The sequence below is a fragment of the Aotus nancymaae genome, unplaced genomic scaffold (assembly GCF_030222135.1).
Source record: "Aotus nancymaae isolate 86718 unplaced genomic scaffold, 86718_ANA_hifiasm-v0.15.2.pri h1tg000062l, whole genome shotgun sequence".
Classification (NCBI taxonomy): Eukaryota; Metazoa; Chordata; class Mammalia; order Primates; family Aotidae; genus Aotus; species Aotus nancymaae.
Genome location: NW_026988476.1, coordinates 5,027,680 through 5,047,768, shown reverse-complemented (window position 1 = coordinate 5,047,768; position 20,089 = coordinate 5,027,680). Strand labels below are relative to the sequence as shown.

Below are 20,089 nucleotides of genomic sequence, written 5' to 3'. Positions count from 1 at the left end.
CATGTGTCCTGTGTTTTGCCCTGTAGCCTACTTATCAAAACAACTTGACCCCATGGTCAGGGGGTGGCAGCCTTGCCTGCAGGCCCTGGGAGCAGCAACAGAACTTACCAAGGAATCCCTAAAACTTACCCTGGGCCAGCCCATCTCAGTGTTCTCTCCTCACCGGCTTACCGACCTCTTCTCCCACAAATCCCTTGCTCACCTACGGCCCTCTCGTCTACAGGAGTTCCACCTGCTTTTCATTGAAAATCCTTCAGTCAGCCTTCACCCCACTTCCCCACTCAACCCGGCTACCTTGCTTCCCCTTCCATCCCTTCGCCCTTCCCCAGCCCACTCCTTCCCTGAACTGATGGATGCACTTGCCAAACCTCGGGAGGGCCTATCCGATCTTCCCCTACCTAACCCAGACCTTACCTTCTATGTGGATGGAAGTTCAGTAATGACAGCCAACGGGCAGTGAAAGGCAGCCTATGTGGTAGTCACAGATTCAGCCACCCTCGAGGCACGTCACCTCCCTGATGGAACCACATCACAAAAGGCAGAGCTCATTGCCCTAATCCGAGCTCTCACACTAGCACAAGGAAAGCGAGCAAATATCTATACTGACTCAAAATATGCTTTTCTTATTAGCCATTGTCACTCTGCCCTCTGGAGAGAGCAGGGATTCCTTACCACAAAGGTGTCCCCCATAATCAATGCTATACAGATCTCTAACCTCTTACAGGCCTTATCATTGCCCAGGGAGGTTGCAATCATACACTGCTGAGGACACCGGGCCCAGCATGATGCCGTCTCCCAGGGCAATGTGCGGGCAGATACAGCAGCAAGATCTTTAACTAACGCCAAGTTGGCCCCTACCCCTGTTCTTTTCCTTACCACGGCCACGCAGCCTGTATACTCACCATCAGGAAAACAGGCCCTCATACTAAAAGAGGGAACAGAATCTAATCAGGGCTGGATCTTCCTAAATAATAGAATCGCCCTCCCTCGGAAACAGGCCCCTAAAATTATTGCTGAAATCCACCAATCCTTACATATAGGGCCTAAGGCATTACACCACTTTGTACAGTCCCTCTTTTTCTCACCAGGTCTGCAACAAACAATTGAGTAGGTACACAAGGCATGCACTACCTGCTCTAAGGTCTCACCTCAGGGAGGTGTAAGGCCACGGTTTCCTACCCACCAAATGCATGGCAACCTACTGGTCCAAGACTGGCAAATTGACTTCACTCATATGCCCACTCACAAAAAGCTCCACTACCTCCTAACTTTTGTAGATACCTTTTCAGGTTGGATTGAAGCCTTCCCCACCTCCTGGGAGACAGCAGACACGGTGGCCTCCCTTCTTACTCAAGAAATCATCCCTCGCTTTGGCCTACCTGCCACCATCCAGTTGGACAACAGTCCAGCATTTACGGCCCAAGTAGTCCAGCTAGTCGCCAAGTCCCTCAACATCTCCTGGAAACTACACATCCCTTACCATCCTCAGTCGTCGGGTAAAGTCGAACGGGCCCAAGGCATCCTTAAAGACCACTTGGCCAAACTTGCTATCGAGGTAAAACTCTCTTGGCCCACACTCCTACCTCTTGCCCTGGCCCAGGTACGGGCCACCCCACAGGGGCCAACGGGCCTTAGCCCCTTTGAACTGCTGTACGGCCAGCCTTTCCTGGTTTCCCATAATCTCCCTGCGCGACCGCCTCCACTGGCCTCCTACCTTCCCTTTCTCTCTCTCCTCTGCCACTTACTCAGGGAGCACGCCGATCACACTCTCCCTGTTGTTCCAGGACCGGAGGACCCCCACCCGGCGGCACCTCTCCAGCCATGCGACAGCGTTCTCCTCCGAGAACTCAAACCAGGATCTCTGAAGCCCAGGTGGTCAGGCCCCCACATTGTCATTCTAACAACCCCCACAGTGGCCAAACTCCTGGGTCACACTCCGTGGTACCATGTGTCCCGCCTCAAGCTGGCCCCCCAAAATGATCAGTGGAAATCCAAACCCCTGGGCCCCACTCGCCTCCACGTCACCCATTGCCCCAACCTGTCACCCCCTAACCCTACAGAGCCTCCTCCTGACAGTCCTTCTGATATCTCCACTTGAAGCCAACTCGTATGTTTGGCGCTTCTACATCCAGAAATCCTGGGTTGAGGGTCCCACTACCAGGACTCACTACATTGCCCAAGCAGACTGCCAACTCGCCGGCTGCCAGTCAGCGGTAATAATTGAAATCCAAAAACAAAAAACCAAAACCTTACAACTCGGGTTCTCTGCTCGAGAAAGCCTGTGTTTTCTCTACAACCAACACCATGACTATTGCCATTGGTGAAACCCCCATTGCCACTATGGGGGTTGCCCATATAATTCCTGCGTCATTCACACCACGGGAGAATGCAGCCAGTGCGGAGATGAAACCAACTGCAAGACTGGAGACAGGGTACTAAAGTCCAACCTCAGGGGTAAGCTGTTTCTCACTATCCGTGACCCATGGAATGATCGCTGGATGAAGGGGGTCAATGGAAAAATCTACAATTGGTGGCAAAACAGCCACCCTCAGGGAACATGGCTGATATTCCGGTCCTATACCCGCATTGTCCCTGAAGTTATAGAACAACTCAGCTCTGTAAGCCATACAATCCTGCAAAATGAAGCCACCCTAACTAACCAATTCAAGCCCTCAGATAGCACCTCCCAACCTTTCTCCTGGTTAACTCTAGTACAACAGGGAGCTAACATGTTAAATTTAACCAAAGCCATAAATATGACCAACTGTTTTTTATGTGCCTCTCTCAGCAACTCCCCTTGGCTGCAGTTCCCCTCAGATCCGGGTTCAATCTGTCACAATCACCTACGGGGCCCGGCACCACCTTAACGGATATCCCCTTGTTCAAAGTACACTCTCAAAATTTCTCTCTCTGCTATGAGACAGCCAGCAGCTCCAGTCCCAGCTGTAACACCACAGTAAAAGTAAAATCCTCCCTCTACGCGCCACCAGGAGGATAGTTTTGGTGTAATGGAACCTTAACCAAAATTAATGCCTCCTTCCCTTTCCCTTGTGTGCCTGTCACCTTGGTCCCACAGTTAGAGGTATACGGACAAGCTGAACTTCTATCCCTCCTTCCACCTTCCCCTAATCACCGAGACAGACAAGCAGTCTTCCTCCCAATGGTCGTTGGTCTCTCTCTCGCATCCTCTCTGGTGACGGTCGGGCTGGGTAGTGGCGCTCTAGGCTACAGCGTCACTTCAGCCACTCAACTGGAGGACAAGCTTCGCGTGGCTATCGAAGCGTCGGCCACCTCCCTGACCTCCCTCCAGTGACAAATCACATCGCTGGCCCAGGTAACTCTCCAGAACTGATGGGCCCTTGACCTGCTAACAGCAGAAAAGGGAGGTACCTGTCTGTTTCTTCAGGAACAGTGCTGCTATTATATTAATGAAACAGGCCTTGTAGAGGAAAATGTCAACATTCTCTATCATCTCCAAGACGACCTCCACAAGAAGTAAAATGCATCAGTCTCGCCTCTCAACTGGTGGCAATCCCCCATGCTTACCTGGCTAACCCCTATTATCACTCCCATTATCGTAGTTTGTCTTCTGTTAATGTTGACCCCTTTTTTCCCCAGGTTTCTACAGGACCGCATGAGAGAAATTTCCAGGGTGGCCATAAACCAGATGCTACTTCACCCCTATGTCCAACGCCCAACCGAGGCACCAGCCAACTGACTCTTCTCCCTCACTCCGCCCCTATTCAGCAGGAAGTAGCCAGAAAGAAGCGATGTCCTATATCATCAAAAGAGTCGGAATGTAAGGCTGGTTACTTCGCCAGGAGGCCAGACACACCTGGCTCTGCACCCGGCACCTCGGGTTGCACCCGGTACCTGACTGTGCACTCAGCACCTAGCCCCGTGCATGCTCCAGCTAATGCAACCCTGGCCGGCTCTCACATTAGAAAAACCTGCCCAACAACCTGCCAACCAATAGCAGCCCGCCCCATCCCAATCCTGCTCCCCTGAAGCCAATCAGAGCACCCAGTTGTTGCTCATCACTCATAGCCCTAAAAACCCCATGCCCCAAGAAGTCAGCACAACTTCTCTGGCCCCTTTCCCCAGACCATAGAACCTCGTCCAGGAGCTGAATAAACTGGAATTTAATTTTCTTATACTGGCCTCAGTTTCCTCTTTTTAAACTTGGCAATAACCCTTACACTCTGGACACTGTAATCGAGGCCAGAACCCTGCCTCAGGGCACCTCAGCTCAGAGGGCTGAACTCATTGCTTTAACTCAAGCCCTAGAGCTGAGTAAAGATAAGGTTGTAAACATTTACACTGACTCTCGATATGCCTTCCTGACTCTCCAAGTACATTGAGCACTGTACAAAGAGAGAGGCCTGTTAACTTCGGGGGGAAAAGAAATAAAGTATCAGCATGAAATTTTGCAGCTGCTAGAAGCAGTCTGGAAGCCCCGGAGGGTGGCGGTCATGCATTGCCGAGGACATCAGTAGGCCCACACCTCCGTGGCCCCGGGAAATTCCCGAGCGGATTCAGCAGCTCGTAAGGCAGCATCTGTCCCCTACCAAATAGCAGTTATAGGCCCGCTGATTCCCCAGATCCCTGATCTAATACCTACTTACTCTGAGGAGGAAAGAGACTTTCTCCAGACAGAAGGGGACAACTGATTAAAGAAGGATGGATCCAACTGCCAGATGGAAGAATAGCAGTACCACAGCTGCTGGAGGCAGCAGCTGTACAAGCCGTACATGAGACCACTCATTTAGGTCAAGAGTCGCTTGAAAAGATGTTGGGCCAGTACTTTTACATCTCACACTTAGCAGCCTTGACCAAAACTGTGGCACAGCGATGCATTACATGTCGGCAACACAACGCGAAGCAGGGTCCAACTATTCCCCCTGGAATTCAAGCTTATGGAGCAGCTCCATTTGAAGATCTCCAGGTAGACTTTATTGAAATGTCCAAGTGTGGGGACATAAGTATTTGTTGGTCCTGGTATGCACATACTCTGGATGGGACTGAAAGAGCCCATGAAGTAACCTGTGTGCTGCTTTGAGATCTTATCCCTAGGTTTGGACTGCCACCGCACATCGGAGCAGACAGTGGACCAGCATTTGTGGCAGATTTAGTCCGGAAAACAGCAACGGTCTTGGATATCCCCTGGAAACTGGATGCTGCCTACCGACCTCAGAGTTCCGGAAAAGTAGAAAAAATGAACCGGACCATCAAAAACAGCTTAGGGAAAGTGTGTCAGGAAACAAGATTAGAGTGGGTGCAGGCACTTCCCTTGGGGTTATTCAAAATTAGAGGCACCCCCTTTAGGAAAAACAGGATATTCCCCTATTAAGTCTTATACCATAGGCCCCCTCCCCTACTTTGGGCACTCCTAGGAACTCCTCAGGAGTGGGGAGAGATTGAGTTAGGGTGCTAGTTACCAGTTCTAAGGAAAATCGCTTAGGATACTTCAACCTAAGTAAATAACAAATGTCCTGAAGCCTTTTTCTCCCCAGTTCACCCTTTCTCAGTAGGTAATCACGTGTGGATAAAGGACGGGAGTACAGCCCCTCTAAAGCCACAATGGAAAGGACCTCAGACCTGATCCTGACCAATCCCACAGCCATGAAGGTAGAGGGAATCCCAGACTGAATCCACCACAGCCATGTAAAAACCAGCAACAGCTGAGACTTAGACCAAAGAAAGGACTGCAGAATCACCTTAAAAAGGACAACAAGCCTTACTCCAGCCACATCCCGGAAGCTGGCTGGTCCACGCATGGCTGAAGCATGAGGAGATTCATCGTGGGACTTGTTCTTAATATTTGGACTTGCACAGTAGAAACATTAATTTTGAAGAATGCCCTCAGTATGTATACCAGGTAGGACGTAAAAGTTACTGCCATTCTTTTGTCCTGCAGTTCTTATAAATGTACAGGGACACAGAAGGGAACCTGTTTATATAATGGTACTTAATATAAGGTGTGTAATCCGTGAGATGGACAGGTAGCTGTGTCATAGGCATCATTAAGCCCTCTTTCTTCCTATTATCTGTTAAGACAGGTGAGCTGTTAGGGCATCCAGTTTACTTCGATAGGGAGAAGAGAGACCTAAAACTAGGGAATTGGACAGATGATGAGTAGCCACCGGAGAGAATTATTGAGTACTATGGGCTGGCCACATAGGCTGAAGATGGCTCATGGGGTTACCGGGCCCCTATTTACATGCTCAACCGGATCATCCGGTTGCAGGTTATTTTGGAAATACTCACTAATGAAACGGGCAAAGCTCTGCCCCTCTTGGTCCGACAAGAAACTCAAATGAGAAACGCGATTTATCAGAACCAACTAGCTGTAGATTATTTGCCAGCAGCCGAAGGAGGAGTCTGGGGAAAATTCAATCTAATCAACTGCCGTCTGCACATAGATGACCGGGGCAAGCAGTAGAGGATATTGTGCGAGACGTGACCAAACTGGCACACGTGCCTGTACAGGTGTGGCACGGATTTAACCCTGAGTCCTTATTTGGAGGTTGGTTCTGATCCTTGGGAGGATTCAAAACCCTCATCCTAAGTGTTGTAATAATAATAGGTATTTGTTTACTGCTCCTTTGTCTACTCCCCCTGTTCCTTCAGATGATTAAGGGATTCATCACTACTGTAGTTAGCCAAAAAATGACATCACAAGTATATTATATGAAACATTATCAGTCGGTTTCTTCAGAAAATCTGGAAAGTGAGAATGAAAGTGAGACCTCTCACTAATATTATAAAGTGGTGAGGGTCTCAAAGGGTGGGGGGTGAAGAGGGAGACCCAGGCATCTCAGATAAACTTCCCCTTTTCATTCCTAAGACTGTAAACTTCCCCTTTTCATTCCTAAGACTGTAAACTGAAACCCTTTTCATAGGTAATTCCTAAGACTGTAAACCGAAGCCCTTTTCATATGTAATTCCTGAGACTGTAAACTGAGATCCTTTTCATATGTAATTCCTAAGACTGTAAACCGAAACCCTTTTCATATATAATTCCTGAGACTGTAAACCAAGACCCTTTTCATACGTTAAGTTATAAACCTAAGATTCTTCCACATGTAACATCTAAAGTATAAGCCTATATAAAGATGGAACCTTCCTTTGTTAGGGGAGCTTGGCTGTTAGGCAACTATGCCACCTTGCTCCCGGCCGAATAAACTCCTTCCTCCTGTACTTAAAAAAAAAAAAAAAAAAAAAAAAGGAAAAAAAAGAACTGAAAAGAGAAAGAGACAAACCCACAATTACAGATGGAGACTTCAACACTTCTCTCTTAACAATTACTAGAAAAACTAGGCAGAAAATCAGCAATGATATAAAATAACTAAACGGTAACATCAACCAGTAACTTACAGGTTTAGAAACACTCCACCCAACAACAGAATACACTTTCTTTTCAAGTAACCACAGAACGTACACCAAGATATATCATATCCTGGGCCATAAAACAAACCTCAAAGTTAAAAGAACTGAAATTATGTAGAGTGTAATCTGTGACCACAATGAAACCAAACTAGAGATCAATAATGGAAACACAACAGGAACATCTCCAAACTAAACAAAATACTTTTAGATAATCCATGGGTCAAAGAGGAGGTTAAAAAAAAAAAAAAAAAAAAAAAAACCATTGAGGAAAAAAAGACAATACAGTAAACAGAATGAAAAAATAGATATATTTTTCCCCAAGCTATATGCTTCTTCCTTATTATTCTTCCTCTATTTCATTTCAGCTGTTTTCCCTCTAGTCTAAAGTAGTTTGCATTTGTTTAATTTACTGACTGGCACAATAATGCTGTCTCAGTACAAACTGTGGTAAAGGTTCTACCAGTCCAGGCCATTTTTGACAATTTCTTGGAGAGAAATAGGAAAACCACAAATCAAAAGAACATCTGGATCTGAAAATCCATTCTGTACAATAATAGAAGGCAAGAGATCTGTAACTAAAGCAAGTTATAAGTTGCTAGACTCACTATGAACAATTTGGCTACATCTGATAGAATTACAGAAAGCATGTGGAGTTCACGTGTTAGAAATTCTAGCAGATCAAAGACTTTTAGTTTGAACTCCTTCTTAGTAGAGCTAAAAATGTATGTCACTCAGCTGGGCACAGTGGCTCACACCTCTAATCCCAGCACTTTGGGAGGCCAAAGCAGGTGGAACACCAGGTCAGGAGTTCAAGACCAGGTTGGCCAACATGGTAAAACCCCATCTCTATTAAAAATACAAAAATTAGCCAGGTGTGGTGATGGGCACCTGTAATTCCAGCTACTCGGGAGGCTGAGGCAAGAGGATTGCTTGAACCCAGGAGGTGGAGGTTGCAGTGAGCCATGATCACACCACTGCACTCCAACCCAGGCAACAGAGTGAGACTCTTGTCTCCAAAAAAAAAAAAAAATCAGTAGCTATACATTAAAAACTATCTGAAAGAGAAATTAAGAAAACAATCCCATTTACAATAGCACACAAAACAAATTTAGGAGTAAGTTTAACCAAAGAGATGAAAGACCTGTATACTGAGAACAATAAAAGATTGATTAAAGAAACTGAAGAAGATACGAATAAATGGAATGATACCCAGTATTCATGGATTAGAAGAATATTGTTAAAATGTATACACTACCCAAGAAATCTACAGATTCAGTGTAATCTCCATCAAAATTCCAATGCCAATTCACAGAAATATTAGAAAAAATTCTAAAATTGAAACGGAACCACAAAAGACCCCAAACAGCCAAAGCAATCTTGAGTGGGAAAATTTAAAAAAAAAAAAAAAAAACTAGAGGCATTATACTCCTTGAGTTCAAAACGTGTTATAAAGCTGTTGTAATAGCATGGTACTGGCATAAAAACACTTACACTGGAACAGGGAGCTCAGAAATAAACCCAACTATTTATGGTTGATTTTTTACAAAGGTGCCAAGAACACACAATGGGAAAAGGACAGTTTGTTTAATAAATGATTTTGGTAAAACTGGATATCCACAAGCAGAAAACTGAAATTGGACCCTTATCTCACATCACATACAAAAATCAACTCAAAGCCAGGTACAGTGGCTCACACCTGTAATTCTAGCACTTTGGGAGGCCAAGGTGGGTGGATTGCTTGAGCCCAGGAGTTTGAAACCAGTCTAGGCAACATGGCAAAACCATCTCTAATTCAAACATTCTTATACAAAAATTAGCCAGGTGTGGTGGTGCATACCTGTAATTCCAGATACTTGAGGGGCCGAGGCAGGAGGCTTGATTGGATCTTGGAGGTTGAAGATGCAGTGAGCTGTGATTCTGCCACTGTACTCCAGCCCAGACAACAGTGAAACCCTGTCTCAAAAAAAACACAAAACCTCAAGATGGATGAAAGACTTAAACATAAGACCTGAAACAGTAAAACTACTAGAAAAAAAAAAGCAGAGGAAGAGCTCCACCACATTGGTCTGGGCAATGATTTCTTGAATAGAATTGCAAAAGGACAAGCAACAAAAGCAAAAATAGACAAGTGGTTCATATCAAACTAAAAAGTTTCTGCGCAACAAAGGAAACTTTTTTTTTTTTTTGAGATGGAGTCTCAGTCTGTCCCCAGGCTGGAGTGCAGTGGCACAATCTCAACTCACTGTAACCTCTGCCTCCTGGGTTCAAGAAATTCCCCTGCCTCAGCCTCCCAAGTAGCTGGGATTACAGGTCCCCACCACCATGTCCAGCTAATTTTTTGTATTTTAGTAGAGATGAGGTTTCACCCTGTTGGCCAGGATGCTCTCGATCTCCTGACCTCGTGATCTGCCTGCCTCAGCCTCCCAAAGTGCTGGGATTACAGGCGTGAGCTACCGCACCCAGACTGCAACGGAAACTTTTAACAGAGTACAGAGATAACACAACTTGGAAAAAGTATTTTCAAACCATACATTTATAAAGGGGCTAGGCCAGGCCTGGTGGCTCACGCTTGTAACCCCAGCACTTTGGGAGGCTGAGGCAGGCGCATCACTTGAGGTCAGGAGTTCAAGACCAGCCTGGTCAATGTGGTGAAACCCCGTCTCTACTAAACACATAAAAAATTAGCCTGGCATAGTGGCACGCATCTGTAATCCAGCTACATGGGAGGCTAAGGCAGGAGAATCTCTTGAACCTGGGAGGTGGAAGTTGCAGTGAGCTGATATTGTACCATGGCACTCAAGCCTGGGCAACAGAATGAGACTCTGTCTCAAAAAAAAAAAAAAAAAATTACCCTGCAACTTAGTTGTTTTTTTTTTTTTTTTTTAAAGGGGGGCTAATATCCAAAATATATAAGGAACCCAATTCAATAACAAGAAAACAACCCAATTATAAATGGGCAAAATACTCAACATCTCTAAGCATCGGGAAATGCAAATAAAATCATGAGATATCACCTCACGCCTGTTAGAAGGGCTATACAGAGGTTCCTCAAAAAAATAAAAATACAAGTATCTTCTTATCCAACAATCCCACTTCTGGGTATATATCCAGTAGAGTTGAAATCAGTATGTTGAAGATGTATCTGCACTTCCATGTTCATTTCAGCATTACTCACAATAGCCATATAGATATGGAAGCCAACCTAAGTGTCTACCAACAGATGAGTGGATAAATCAACTGTGGTGTGTACATACATAAAAGAACTATTTAGCTTCAAAAGAGAAGGAAATTCTGTCATTTGCAACAATATAGATGAACCTGGAGGGCATTATGTTAAGTAAAATAAGCCAGACACAGAAAGACAAATATTGTATGATCTCATTTATGTGTAGAATCTAAAAAAGTTGATCTCATAAAAACAAATAAAAAAATGACCAGAGGTGGGATGGGTGGGTGAAGGGAATGGGGATAGGGGAGATGATGATCAAAGGGTACAAGTTGCAGTTAGACTGGAAGGATATGGTTTAGTGATATGGATTATATTAATCTCATAAAAGTATTACATGTTTATTTTCTAATTTTAAAAGATTCAAATATTTACTAAGAATTTTTTTTGAGATGGAATCTCACCTTGCTGCCTAGGCTGGAGTACAGTGGTACCATCTCAGCTCAAGCAATTCTCTTGCCTCAGCCTCCCAAGTAGCTAAGATTACAGGCTCAGGCCACCACGCCTGGCTAATTTTTGTATTTTTAGTAGAGATGAGTTTCACCATGTTGGCCAGGCTAGTCTCAAACTCCTGACCTCAAGTGATCCACCCACCTCAGCCTCCCAAAGTGCTGGGATTATAGGCGTGAGCCACTATGCCCAGCCAGAAATTTTTAAATAATATGAACTGCCACAGCCTAGAAGATAGTAGAATGTTCTTCATTAAAATAACAACAATAATAATATTGAAGCTGAGCACAGTGACTTGGCTACAGTCTCAGCTACTCAGGAGGCTGAGGCAAAAGGATCACGAGCCCGGGAGTTTCATTCCAGCCTGGGCAAAATAGCAAGACCCTGTTTTTAAAAATATTATATATTGAATATTTATACTACAATCAGTAAACATGGATGTTAATATAAAGACCTAAGGAATTCAACATTGGCCTGTGTGTCTCAGGTTAAAACTATCTCTAGGACCGAAATTATTCTTTCAGAGATAAAAATGCATTATGGAAAAAAAAATTAAATAAATAATGCATTATGGGAAAAGATACTTCCTTTCTGAGGAAATACAATACAATGTCAAGTACTTCATGATTCAGAGCAAATGTCTGTTTTTTTGGTTTTTTTTTAAAGACGAGGTTTCACCATGTTGGTCAGGCTGGTCTTGAACTCCCTACCTCAGGTGATCCGCCCGCCTTGGCCTCCAAAGTGCTTGGATTACAGGCGTGAGCCACCGCGCCCAGCCAAATGTCTGTTTTTCGTAGTAAACACTGGACCAACACCTGATTGCTGCCATGGTTTGGCTGTGTCCCCATCCAAATCTCATCTTGAATTGTAATAATGCCCATGTGTCAAAGGCAGGGCCAGGTGGAGATAACTGAATCATGTGGGGTGGTTTCCCCCATACTTAGTGAATAAGTGTCACAAAATCTGATGGTTTTATAAAGGGAGTTCCCCTGCACAAGCTCTCTTGCCTGCGACCACGTAAGGCATCACTTGGCTCCTCATTTGCCTTCAGCCATGATTGTGAGGCCTCCCCAGCCATGTGGAACGGTGAGTCAATTAAACTTCTCTCCTTTATAAGTTACCCAGTCTCAGGTATGCCTTTATCAGCAGTGTGAGAACAGACAAATCGCCATTTTGGCATGTTTTAGGCGAGGGAATAGGTTTCTCCTTTCTTCTCACGCATAAATGTTCTTAAAATGTCATTCCTATAGAGGCGTCATTATCGGCACTCCTATTAAAAGACCTTACCTAGGACACATTCTGAATTTGGGTAGACTAAGAGAAAACAGAACTGATTTCACGCAGTACCACATAAAATATGCTCTTTCCTGTCTTTGACCCCCTCCAGCCCCAGGATACTATCACTTCCTGTTCCCTGGTGGGCCTCTCAGGATAAGATTTGGGAAGTGCACCAATCGACCAGCTGAGGAAATCAACACCTTATTCTCATGAATAATCTCTGTAGCCTGCTACAGAGGGGTCAAAATTAATGACAAAAATCTTTCAATATATTTTTACAAACACATGAGTAACACATTAAAAAGCTCATAGGCTTTAGAACCAACAATCTTAAGTTTAAAATTTTTATGGACATTTATTTTATTGACAAGTTACTTAACTCTCTGAGCCGGTTTCTTCATCTGTAAAAATGGAAATAACATCTACCTTGTTAGAACTGAATGTGCTCACTTTGAGATTACATTAGCTGTTCTTACTTTTCCTTTCTTCCTTTCCACATGATACTGAAAGGCTCATAAATATTACATTTCTCTCCATCCACCTTTCCTATCCATGACAATTTATAATTCCATTTCTGGTTCAAGATTGCTATAGAATTACTGTTACTGAGTATGGATTATAAAATTGATATATTGAGAAATTATTTTTATGGTCAGGATATATGTAAATGGGGGTGGGGAAGAGATAAAAAAATTTACTCTGCTAAACTGCCTAAGTAATGCCAAAGAAGGGCCTGGGCTAAAAGCATTGAGAATAAATTTGGGGTTGAAATAGTGCCCAAAGAAAAAAAAATCCTTCAATACTAAATAAGTCATCTGTTCAGGTGTCAGTCCCCACCCTGGACGGAGAGCTCAATGGCTGCAACCTTATTTCAGGTAATCATATACCACAACTTTTGTTTTTTGTTTTTTTTGAGACGGAGTCTTACTCTGTTACCAGGCTAAAGTGCAGTGGCACGATCCTGGCTCACTGCAGCCTCCGCCTCCTGGGTTCAAGCGATTCTCCTGCCTCAGCTTCCCAAGTAGCTGGGACTACAGGCGTGCGCCACCACGCCCAGCTAATTTTTGTATTTTTTAGTAGAGACAGAGGTTTTACCATGTTGGCCAGGATGGTCTTGATCTCCTGACCTTGTGATCTGCCCATCTCAGCCTCCTAAAGTGCTGGGATTACAGGCATGAGCCATATCACAACTATTAAGACAGAGTTGCTTACATAAAACAAAGAGTAGTTGAAGTCAAGTAACAGTGTCTTGAATGAGACAGAAATTTCTCTTTTATAGACTGTAAGTTCTGCAAGGAGTAAAAGAAATAAAAATAAAGAAATTTTCCAGCTGGGCATGACGGCTCACGCCTATAATCCCAGCACTTTGGGAGGCCGAGGCAGTTGGATCACCTGAGGTCAGGAGTCCAAGACCAGCTTGACCAACATGGTGAAACCCTGTCTCCACTAAATACAAAAATTAGCCAGGCATGGTGGCACATGCCTGTAATCCCAGCTACTTGGGAAACTGAGACAGAAGAACCGCTTGAACCTGGGAGACAAAGGTTGCAGTGAGCTGAGATTACACCACTGCACTCCAGCCTGGGCAACAAGAGCAAAACTCTGTCTCAAAAAAAAAAAAAAAAAGACACACACCAGAAGATGGAGGTCCCCTTTCCTTGACTAACACAGCCATGGCTCATGGTCCCAAGAAGCATCTGAAGAAGGTAGCAGCTCCAAAGCATTGGATGCTGGAGCAAAAACCGGTGTGTTTGCTCCTTGTCCATCCACCGGTCCTCACAAGTTGACAGAGAGTGTCTCCCCCTCATCATTTTCCTATGGAACAGACTTAAGTGTGCCCTGACAGGAGGTGAAGTAAAGAAGATCTCCTTCTCGGCCTTTTGGCTAAGATCAAGTGTAAAGAAGACTTCCATGCAGCAGTTCATTAAGATCCATGGCAAGGTCTGAAGTGATATAAGCTACCCTGCTGGATTCATGGATGTTACCAGCATTGACAAGAGTCGAGAGAATTTCCATCTGTTCTATGACACCTAGGGTTGCTTTGCTGTACGTTATATTACACCTGAGGAGGCCAAGTACAAGTTGTGTAAAATGAGAAATATCTTTGTGGGCACAAAAGGAATCCCTCATCTGGTGACTCATGATGCTCACACCAATCGCTACCCTGATCCCCTCATCAAGGTGAACGATACCATTCAGATTGATTTGGAGACTGGCAAGATTACCAATTTCATCAAGTTCAACACTGGTAACCTGTGCATGGTGACTAGAGGTGCTAACCTGGGAAGAATTGGTGTGATCATCAACAGAGAGAGGCACCCTGGATCTTTTGACGTGGTTCACATGAAAGATGACAATAGCAACAGCTTTACCACTCAACTCTCCAACACTTTTGCTATTGACAAGGTTAACAAACCATGGATTTCTCTTCCGTGAGGAAAGGGTATCTGCCTCACCATTGCTGAAGAAAGAGAAAAAAGACTGGCAGCCAAACAGAGCAGTGGGTGAAATGGTCCCTGGGTGACATGTTAGATCTTTGTACGTAATTAAAAATAATGTGGCATGATTAATAGCAAAAAAAAAAAAAAAAAAAAAAAATTCCCTTTCACATTAAAGTCCACAGGAAGGCCATCCAGGACTGGCATGGTGGCTCCATAATCATCCAAGATCCAGGCTTTCCTCTCTCTTTCTGCTCCGTTATCCTAGCAACTGGCATTCATTCTCAAGATCACCTCATGGTCCAAGAGAGCTGATGGCCCTCTAACCACCAAGTCTGTGACACAAGCCAAAAGAAGGAAGAACAGAAAGGCAGAGAGAACACACCTGCCAGCTGAGTCAGCTCCTTTTAGGCAGCCTTCTGGAAAACTGACTTGATACTTGTAGAATTAGTCACATAGCCGTATCTCATCAGAGGGGATGGAAAATTCAGTCTTTTAGCTGGGGACATAAGCTCCAAATAAACCGGGGACTGATATTCTTTTACTAAAGTGCAACGGAAGAATGGACATTGGTGGTCCCAGCAATCTCTGCTATGATATTTCAAACCCATGTGAGAAGGGCCAGGCAAAGTGGCTCACATCTGCAATCTCAGCACCCTGGGAGCCAAGGTGGGAGGATCACTTGAGACTAGGAGTTTGAGACCAGCTAGGGCAACACAGTGAGACCCTGTCTCTACAAAAAATTAAAAATTAGCCAGGCATGGTGGTGGCACGTACCTGCAGTCCCAGCTACTGGGGAGGCTGAGTTGGAAGGATTACTTGAACCTAGGAGATCAAGGCTGCAGTGAGGTATAATCACACCACTCTGCATTCCAGCCTGGGCAACAGAAGAAGATCCTGCCTTTAAAAAACAAAAACAAAAATTATTTGAGAGGATAAAAATTTCAAGCACCTTGGAAAGAAGACAGCTTTATAGGCCTCATCTACCTAGGAAGTCTGTTCCATCTTTTCCAACTTTAAGTGATCCCAGGGACATCAGAAAAGTAGTGAGGCCTTCCCATAGCCCCTCACCCTTTTGTAGGGAGTTTGTGGAAAGAGAAACAATTTAAAAGCCAGTTAAGTCACCTCTGCTTCCATTCTTGATTGGTCTCTAACTAGCCGTGGGGCAAACTTGTCTGTTAGGGAGGAAAACATTACAGCCTTTAATTAGAGTTTTGAAATTCAAGCCTAAGTAAGACCTTGTGATAACTGAACAAGTAAGTGAAAGCAAAAAATCACTTTAGGTAAAATGTCTAGATTTTTAAAATATTGTTTTACTAGAAAATATTAAAGTCTCCACAGCACTCTCCTCTTTTAAAAAACCTTTCCAGCTGGGCACAGTGGCTTACGCCTATAAGCCCAGTACTTTGGGAGGCCAAGGCAGGCAGATCATGAGGTCAGGAGTTAGAGACCATCCTGGCCAACGCAGTGAAACCCCGTCTCTACTAAAAAAAAATACAAAAAATTAGCTGGGCGTGGTGGCAGGTGCCTGTAATCCCAGCTATTTGGAAGGCTGAGGCAGGAGAATCGCTTGAACCCGGAGGTGGAGGTTGCAGTGAGCCAAGATAGCACCACTGCACTCAAGCCCGCGTGACAGTGTGAGCCTCTGTCCGGGAGCTTGAATAAATCCTTCGCATTGGATCTTCTTGTGCTGGCCTCAGTTTCTTGCCTTTAAACTCGGCAAGAACAAACCTTACACTAAGTATTTAGATCCAAACAATAAATATTCATGTCCTAACAACTTAGTGTCTTTTGGGCACTCCATAAGTTCTGAAACCTTAGAATTGTATTGGACACAGCCATCCTCATCTCTTGCTCCACGCTGATTTTCCCGTAGGTCTTGTTTTTATCACAGCAAGGAGGAAAAAACACATCCAAAGGAACGTAGCTGGATTTAAGATGGAAACCAGCTCAAAGTAGTAGTTCCCATGATGTTCGACAGATGTCGCTGTATTTCCCTCAAATTTTAAAAATATCCAAGGTGTCCTGGTGAGTTTGCTCGTTACACCCCAGGGAGCCTCAAAACACAGTTTGGGACATGTTTTATAAGGCCTTGCATTAATTGGCCCCTGACCATTTCTTCAGGCCTCATCTGCTACTGCTATCCTTGTTCACTATACTCCAGTTCTACTGGCCTTTTATTTTCCCAAACAAGCCAAGCTCCTCAGTCTTTTTTCATGTTTTGCCTTCATTTGGAGGACTTTTCAACTGGGTAAGCCTTCTTTACTTCTCCTAGGTTATATCAGGGACCCCCCTGTTATTCTCTCACTAGCCTACAGGCTCCACGAAGGAAGGGACCGTGTCTGTTTTCTATACCATCTTAACACCCAGTGTCTAGCACAGTTCCAGGCACATAGGAGAGACTCAAGTGGTTTAAAAATATATATGTTTCTGGCCAGGCGAGGTGGCTCATGCCCATAATCCTAGTACTTTGGGAGGCCAACGCAGGTGGATCACCTGAGGTCAGGAGTTTGAGACCAGCCTGGACAACATAGTGAAACCCCATCTCTACTAAAAATCCAAAATATTAGCTGGGCATGGTGGTGTGCACCTGTAATCCCAGCTACTTAGGAGGCTGAGGCAGGAGAATCACTTGAACCCAGGAGGCAGAGGTTACAGTGAGCGGAGATCATGCCACTGCACTCTAGCCTGGGCAACAGAGCAAGACTCCATCTCAAAAAAACAAAACTAAACTAACTAAATAAATAAATAAAAAAAAAAGATAGGTTTCTATTTGACATTTATCAATAAATTAATCTTCAAACACACAAGTAATCTAGTTGTGGAATACAAGAGAAATTCCTTTCTTGTTAGCAGATCAGTTCATCATCTAAAAATTGATGGCATCTTAGAATGTGACTGCTAGCATACTTATAATGGCATTTTAATTAATTAATTAATTTTTTAAATGAGATATGGGGTTTCTCCATGTTGGTCAGGCTAGTCTCGAACTCCCAACCTCAGGTGATCCACCCGCCTCTGCCTCCCAAAGTGCTGGGATTACAGGTGTATAATGTGTGAGCCACCACTCCCGACAATGGCATTTTAAAAAACAAATTAGAGGCCAGGTGCAGTGTCTCACGCCTGTAATGCCAGCACTTTGAGAGGCCGAGGTGTGTGGATCACTTGAGGCCAGGAGTTCAATACCAACCTGGCCAACATGGTAAAACCCCATCTCAACTAAAAATATAAAAATTAGTCAGACATGGTGGCATGCATCTGTAGTCCCAGCTACTCAGGAGGCTGAGGCAGGAGAATCACTTGAGCCCAGGAAGCGGAGGTTGCAGTGGGCTAAGATCCTACCACTGCACTCTACCTGGGCAACACAGTGAGGCTCCTTCTCAAAAAAAAAAAAAAAACTAGAGAAAAAATAGTCTTTTCAATGAATGGTGCTAGAACAACTGGATGTCCAAATGCAAAAGAATGAAGTTGTCCTTTCAGGCCCACTTCTTGCCTAAAAAAAAAGAAAAAAAAAAAGAATGAAGTTGTCCCACTACCTGACCATATTAAAAAATTAATGCAAAATATGTTATAGACTTAAATGTAAGAGCTAAAACTATAAAACTCTTATGAGTAAATTTTTATAACCTTAGATTAGGCAGTAATTTCTTTGATATAACACTAAAAGCACAAGCAACAGAAGAAAAATTAGATAAACTTCATCAAAATTTAAAACTTTTTGGTTTCAAAGGGCATCATTAAGAAAGCGAAAAGACAGCCTACAAAATGGGAAACATTTTTTGCAAATCATGTATCCAATAAGGGACTTGTATTCAGCATATATGAAGAACTCTTACAACTGAATAAAAAGACAACCCAATTTAAAAATGGAGCAAAGGTAAGAATTTCTCCAAAGAAGATGCAAGAAGCACATGAAAAGATGCCCAGCATCATTAGACATTAGGGAATGCAAATCAAAACCACCAAGAGATACCACTTCACAGCCATTAGGATGGCTAAAATTAAAAAGACAATAAAAAGTATTGACAAGGATGTAGAGAAAGTGAAATCCTCAAACATTGAGATTGTACAATGTATGAATGAGATTATAAAATGGGGCAGCCACTTTGGAAACAGTTTGAGAGCCCTCCAAAGTGTTAAACATAAAGTTACCATATGGCCCAGTAATTTTTTTTTTTTTTTTTTTGAGATAGAGTCTCACTCTGTCACTTAGGCTAGAGTGCAGTGGTGCAATCTCAGCTCACTGTGACCTCTGCCACCTGGGTTAAAGCGATTCTCCTGCCTCAGCCTCCCAAGTAGCTGAGGTTATAGGCACCCACCACTGTACCTGGCTAATTTTTGTAGTTTTTAGTAGAGAGCCTGGCTAATTTTTGTAGTTTTTAATAGAGACGAGGTTTCACCATGTTGGCCAGCCTGGTCTTGAACTTGTGACCTTGTAATTCACCTACCTCGGTCTCCCAAAGTGCTGGGATTGCAGGCATGAGCCACTGTGCCCAGCCATGACCCAGCAATTCTACTCACAGGTATATACCCAAAAGAAATGAAAATATATGTTCACACAAAAGTTTGTACATAAATGTTTACGGCAACATTATTCATAATAGCCAAAAAGTACAAACAACTAAAATGTCCATCAACAGATGAATAAAGGAAGTGTGATAGTGCTATGCAACAGAATATGATTTGATCATAAAAATAAATGAAGTAGTGATACATGCTACAAACTAGACAAACCTTCAAAACATTAGGCTAAGTCAGAGAAGCTAGTCACAAAGACCACATATTATAAAATTCCACTCATATAAAATGTGCAGAACAGGGAAATCTACAAAGATAGTAGATTAATGGTTGCCAGGGGCTGAGAGGAAGACAGAATGTAAAGTGACTGTTAATAGGTATGGGGTTTTCTCTTTCAGGGTGAAAAAAAGCTTCAAAATTAGATAGTTGTGATGGTTGCAAAACTAAATATACTTAAAAAACATGAAATGGTACACTTAAAAGGGCAAAAATCTTGGTCTGTGAATATCTCAATATACCTATTATTTTAAAAATATTTGAAAAATCATGTCTCCATCATCTACAGAATAAAGTTCTGACTGTAAGATTGTCTACAAGGCTCCTAAGATCTGATACTTCCTACCACTCCTTCTTTATTCCCTCCAATCCCAGAGGCTCCAACAAACTACCTGGGGTTTCTTCTGCTTCACTCATGCACTGCAGCTTTGTACATTTGGTTCCCTTTGCTTTGAGTGACCTTCCTTTATCTGCCTAGTAAATGCCCACTTGTCCCTTAAGACCCAACTCATTG

General features: G+C 43.7%; 1 long non-coding RNA gene and 1 pseudogene across 6 annotated transcripts in view; one reads left to right on the top strand and one right to left on the bottom strand.

Annotated features, from left to right (window-relative positions):
- Positions 1–20,089, bottom strand: part of LOC105728481 (uncharacterized) — an 81,734-nt gene that overhangs the window by 56,474 nt on the left and 5,171 nt on the right. For 5 of the 6 annotated variants that reach the window (XR_010338560.1, XR_010338557.1, XR_001110036.2 and 2 more), the window contains 2 exons: positions 15,559–15,682; positions 9,227–9,342 (listed from right to left, as the gene is read on the bottom strand). This is a non-coding gene — a long non-coding RNA (uncharacterized LOC105728481). Of the gene's footprint in view, positions 1–9,226; positions 9,343–15,558; positions 15,683–18,136; positions 18,275–20,089 lie in introns of all 6 variants that reach the window. The other variant, XR_010338558.1, reaches the window with a different exon arrangement.
- Positions 14,017–14,851, top strand: LOC105728438 (small ribosomal subunit protein eS4, X isoform-like; annotated as a pseudogene).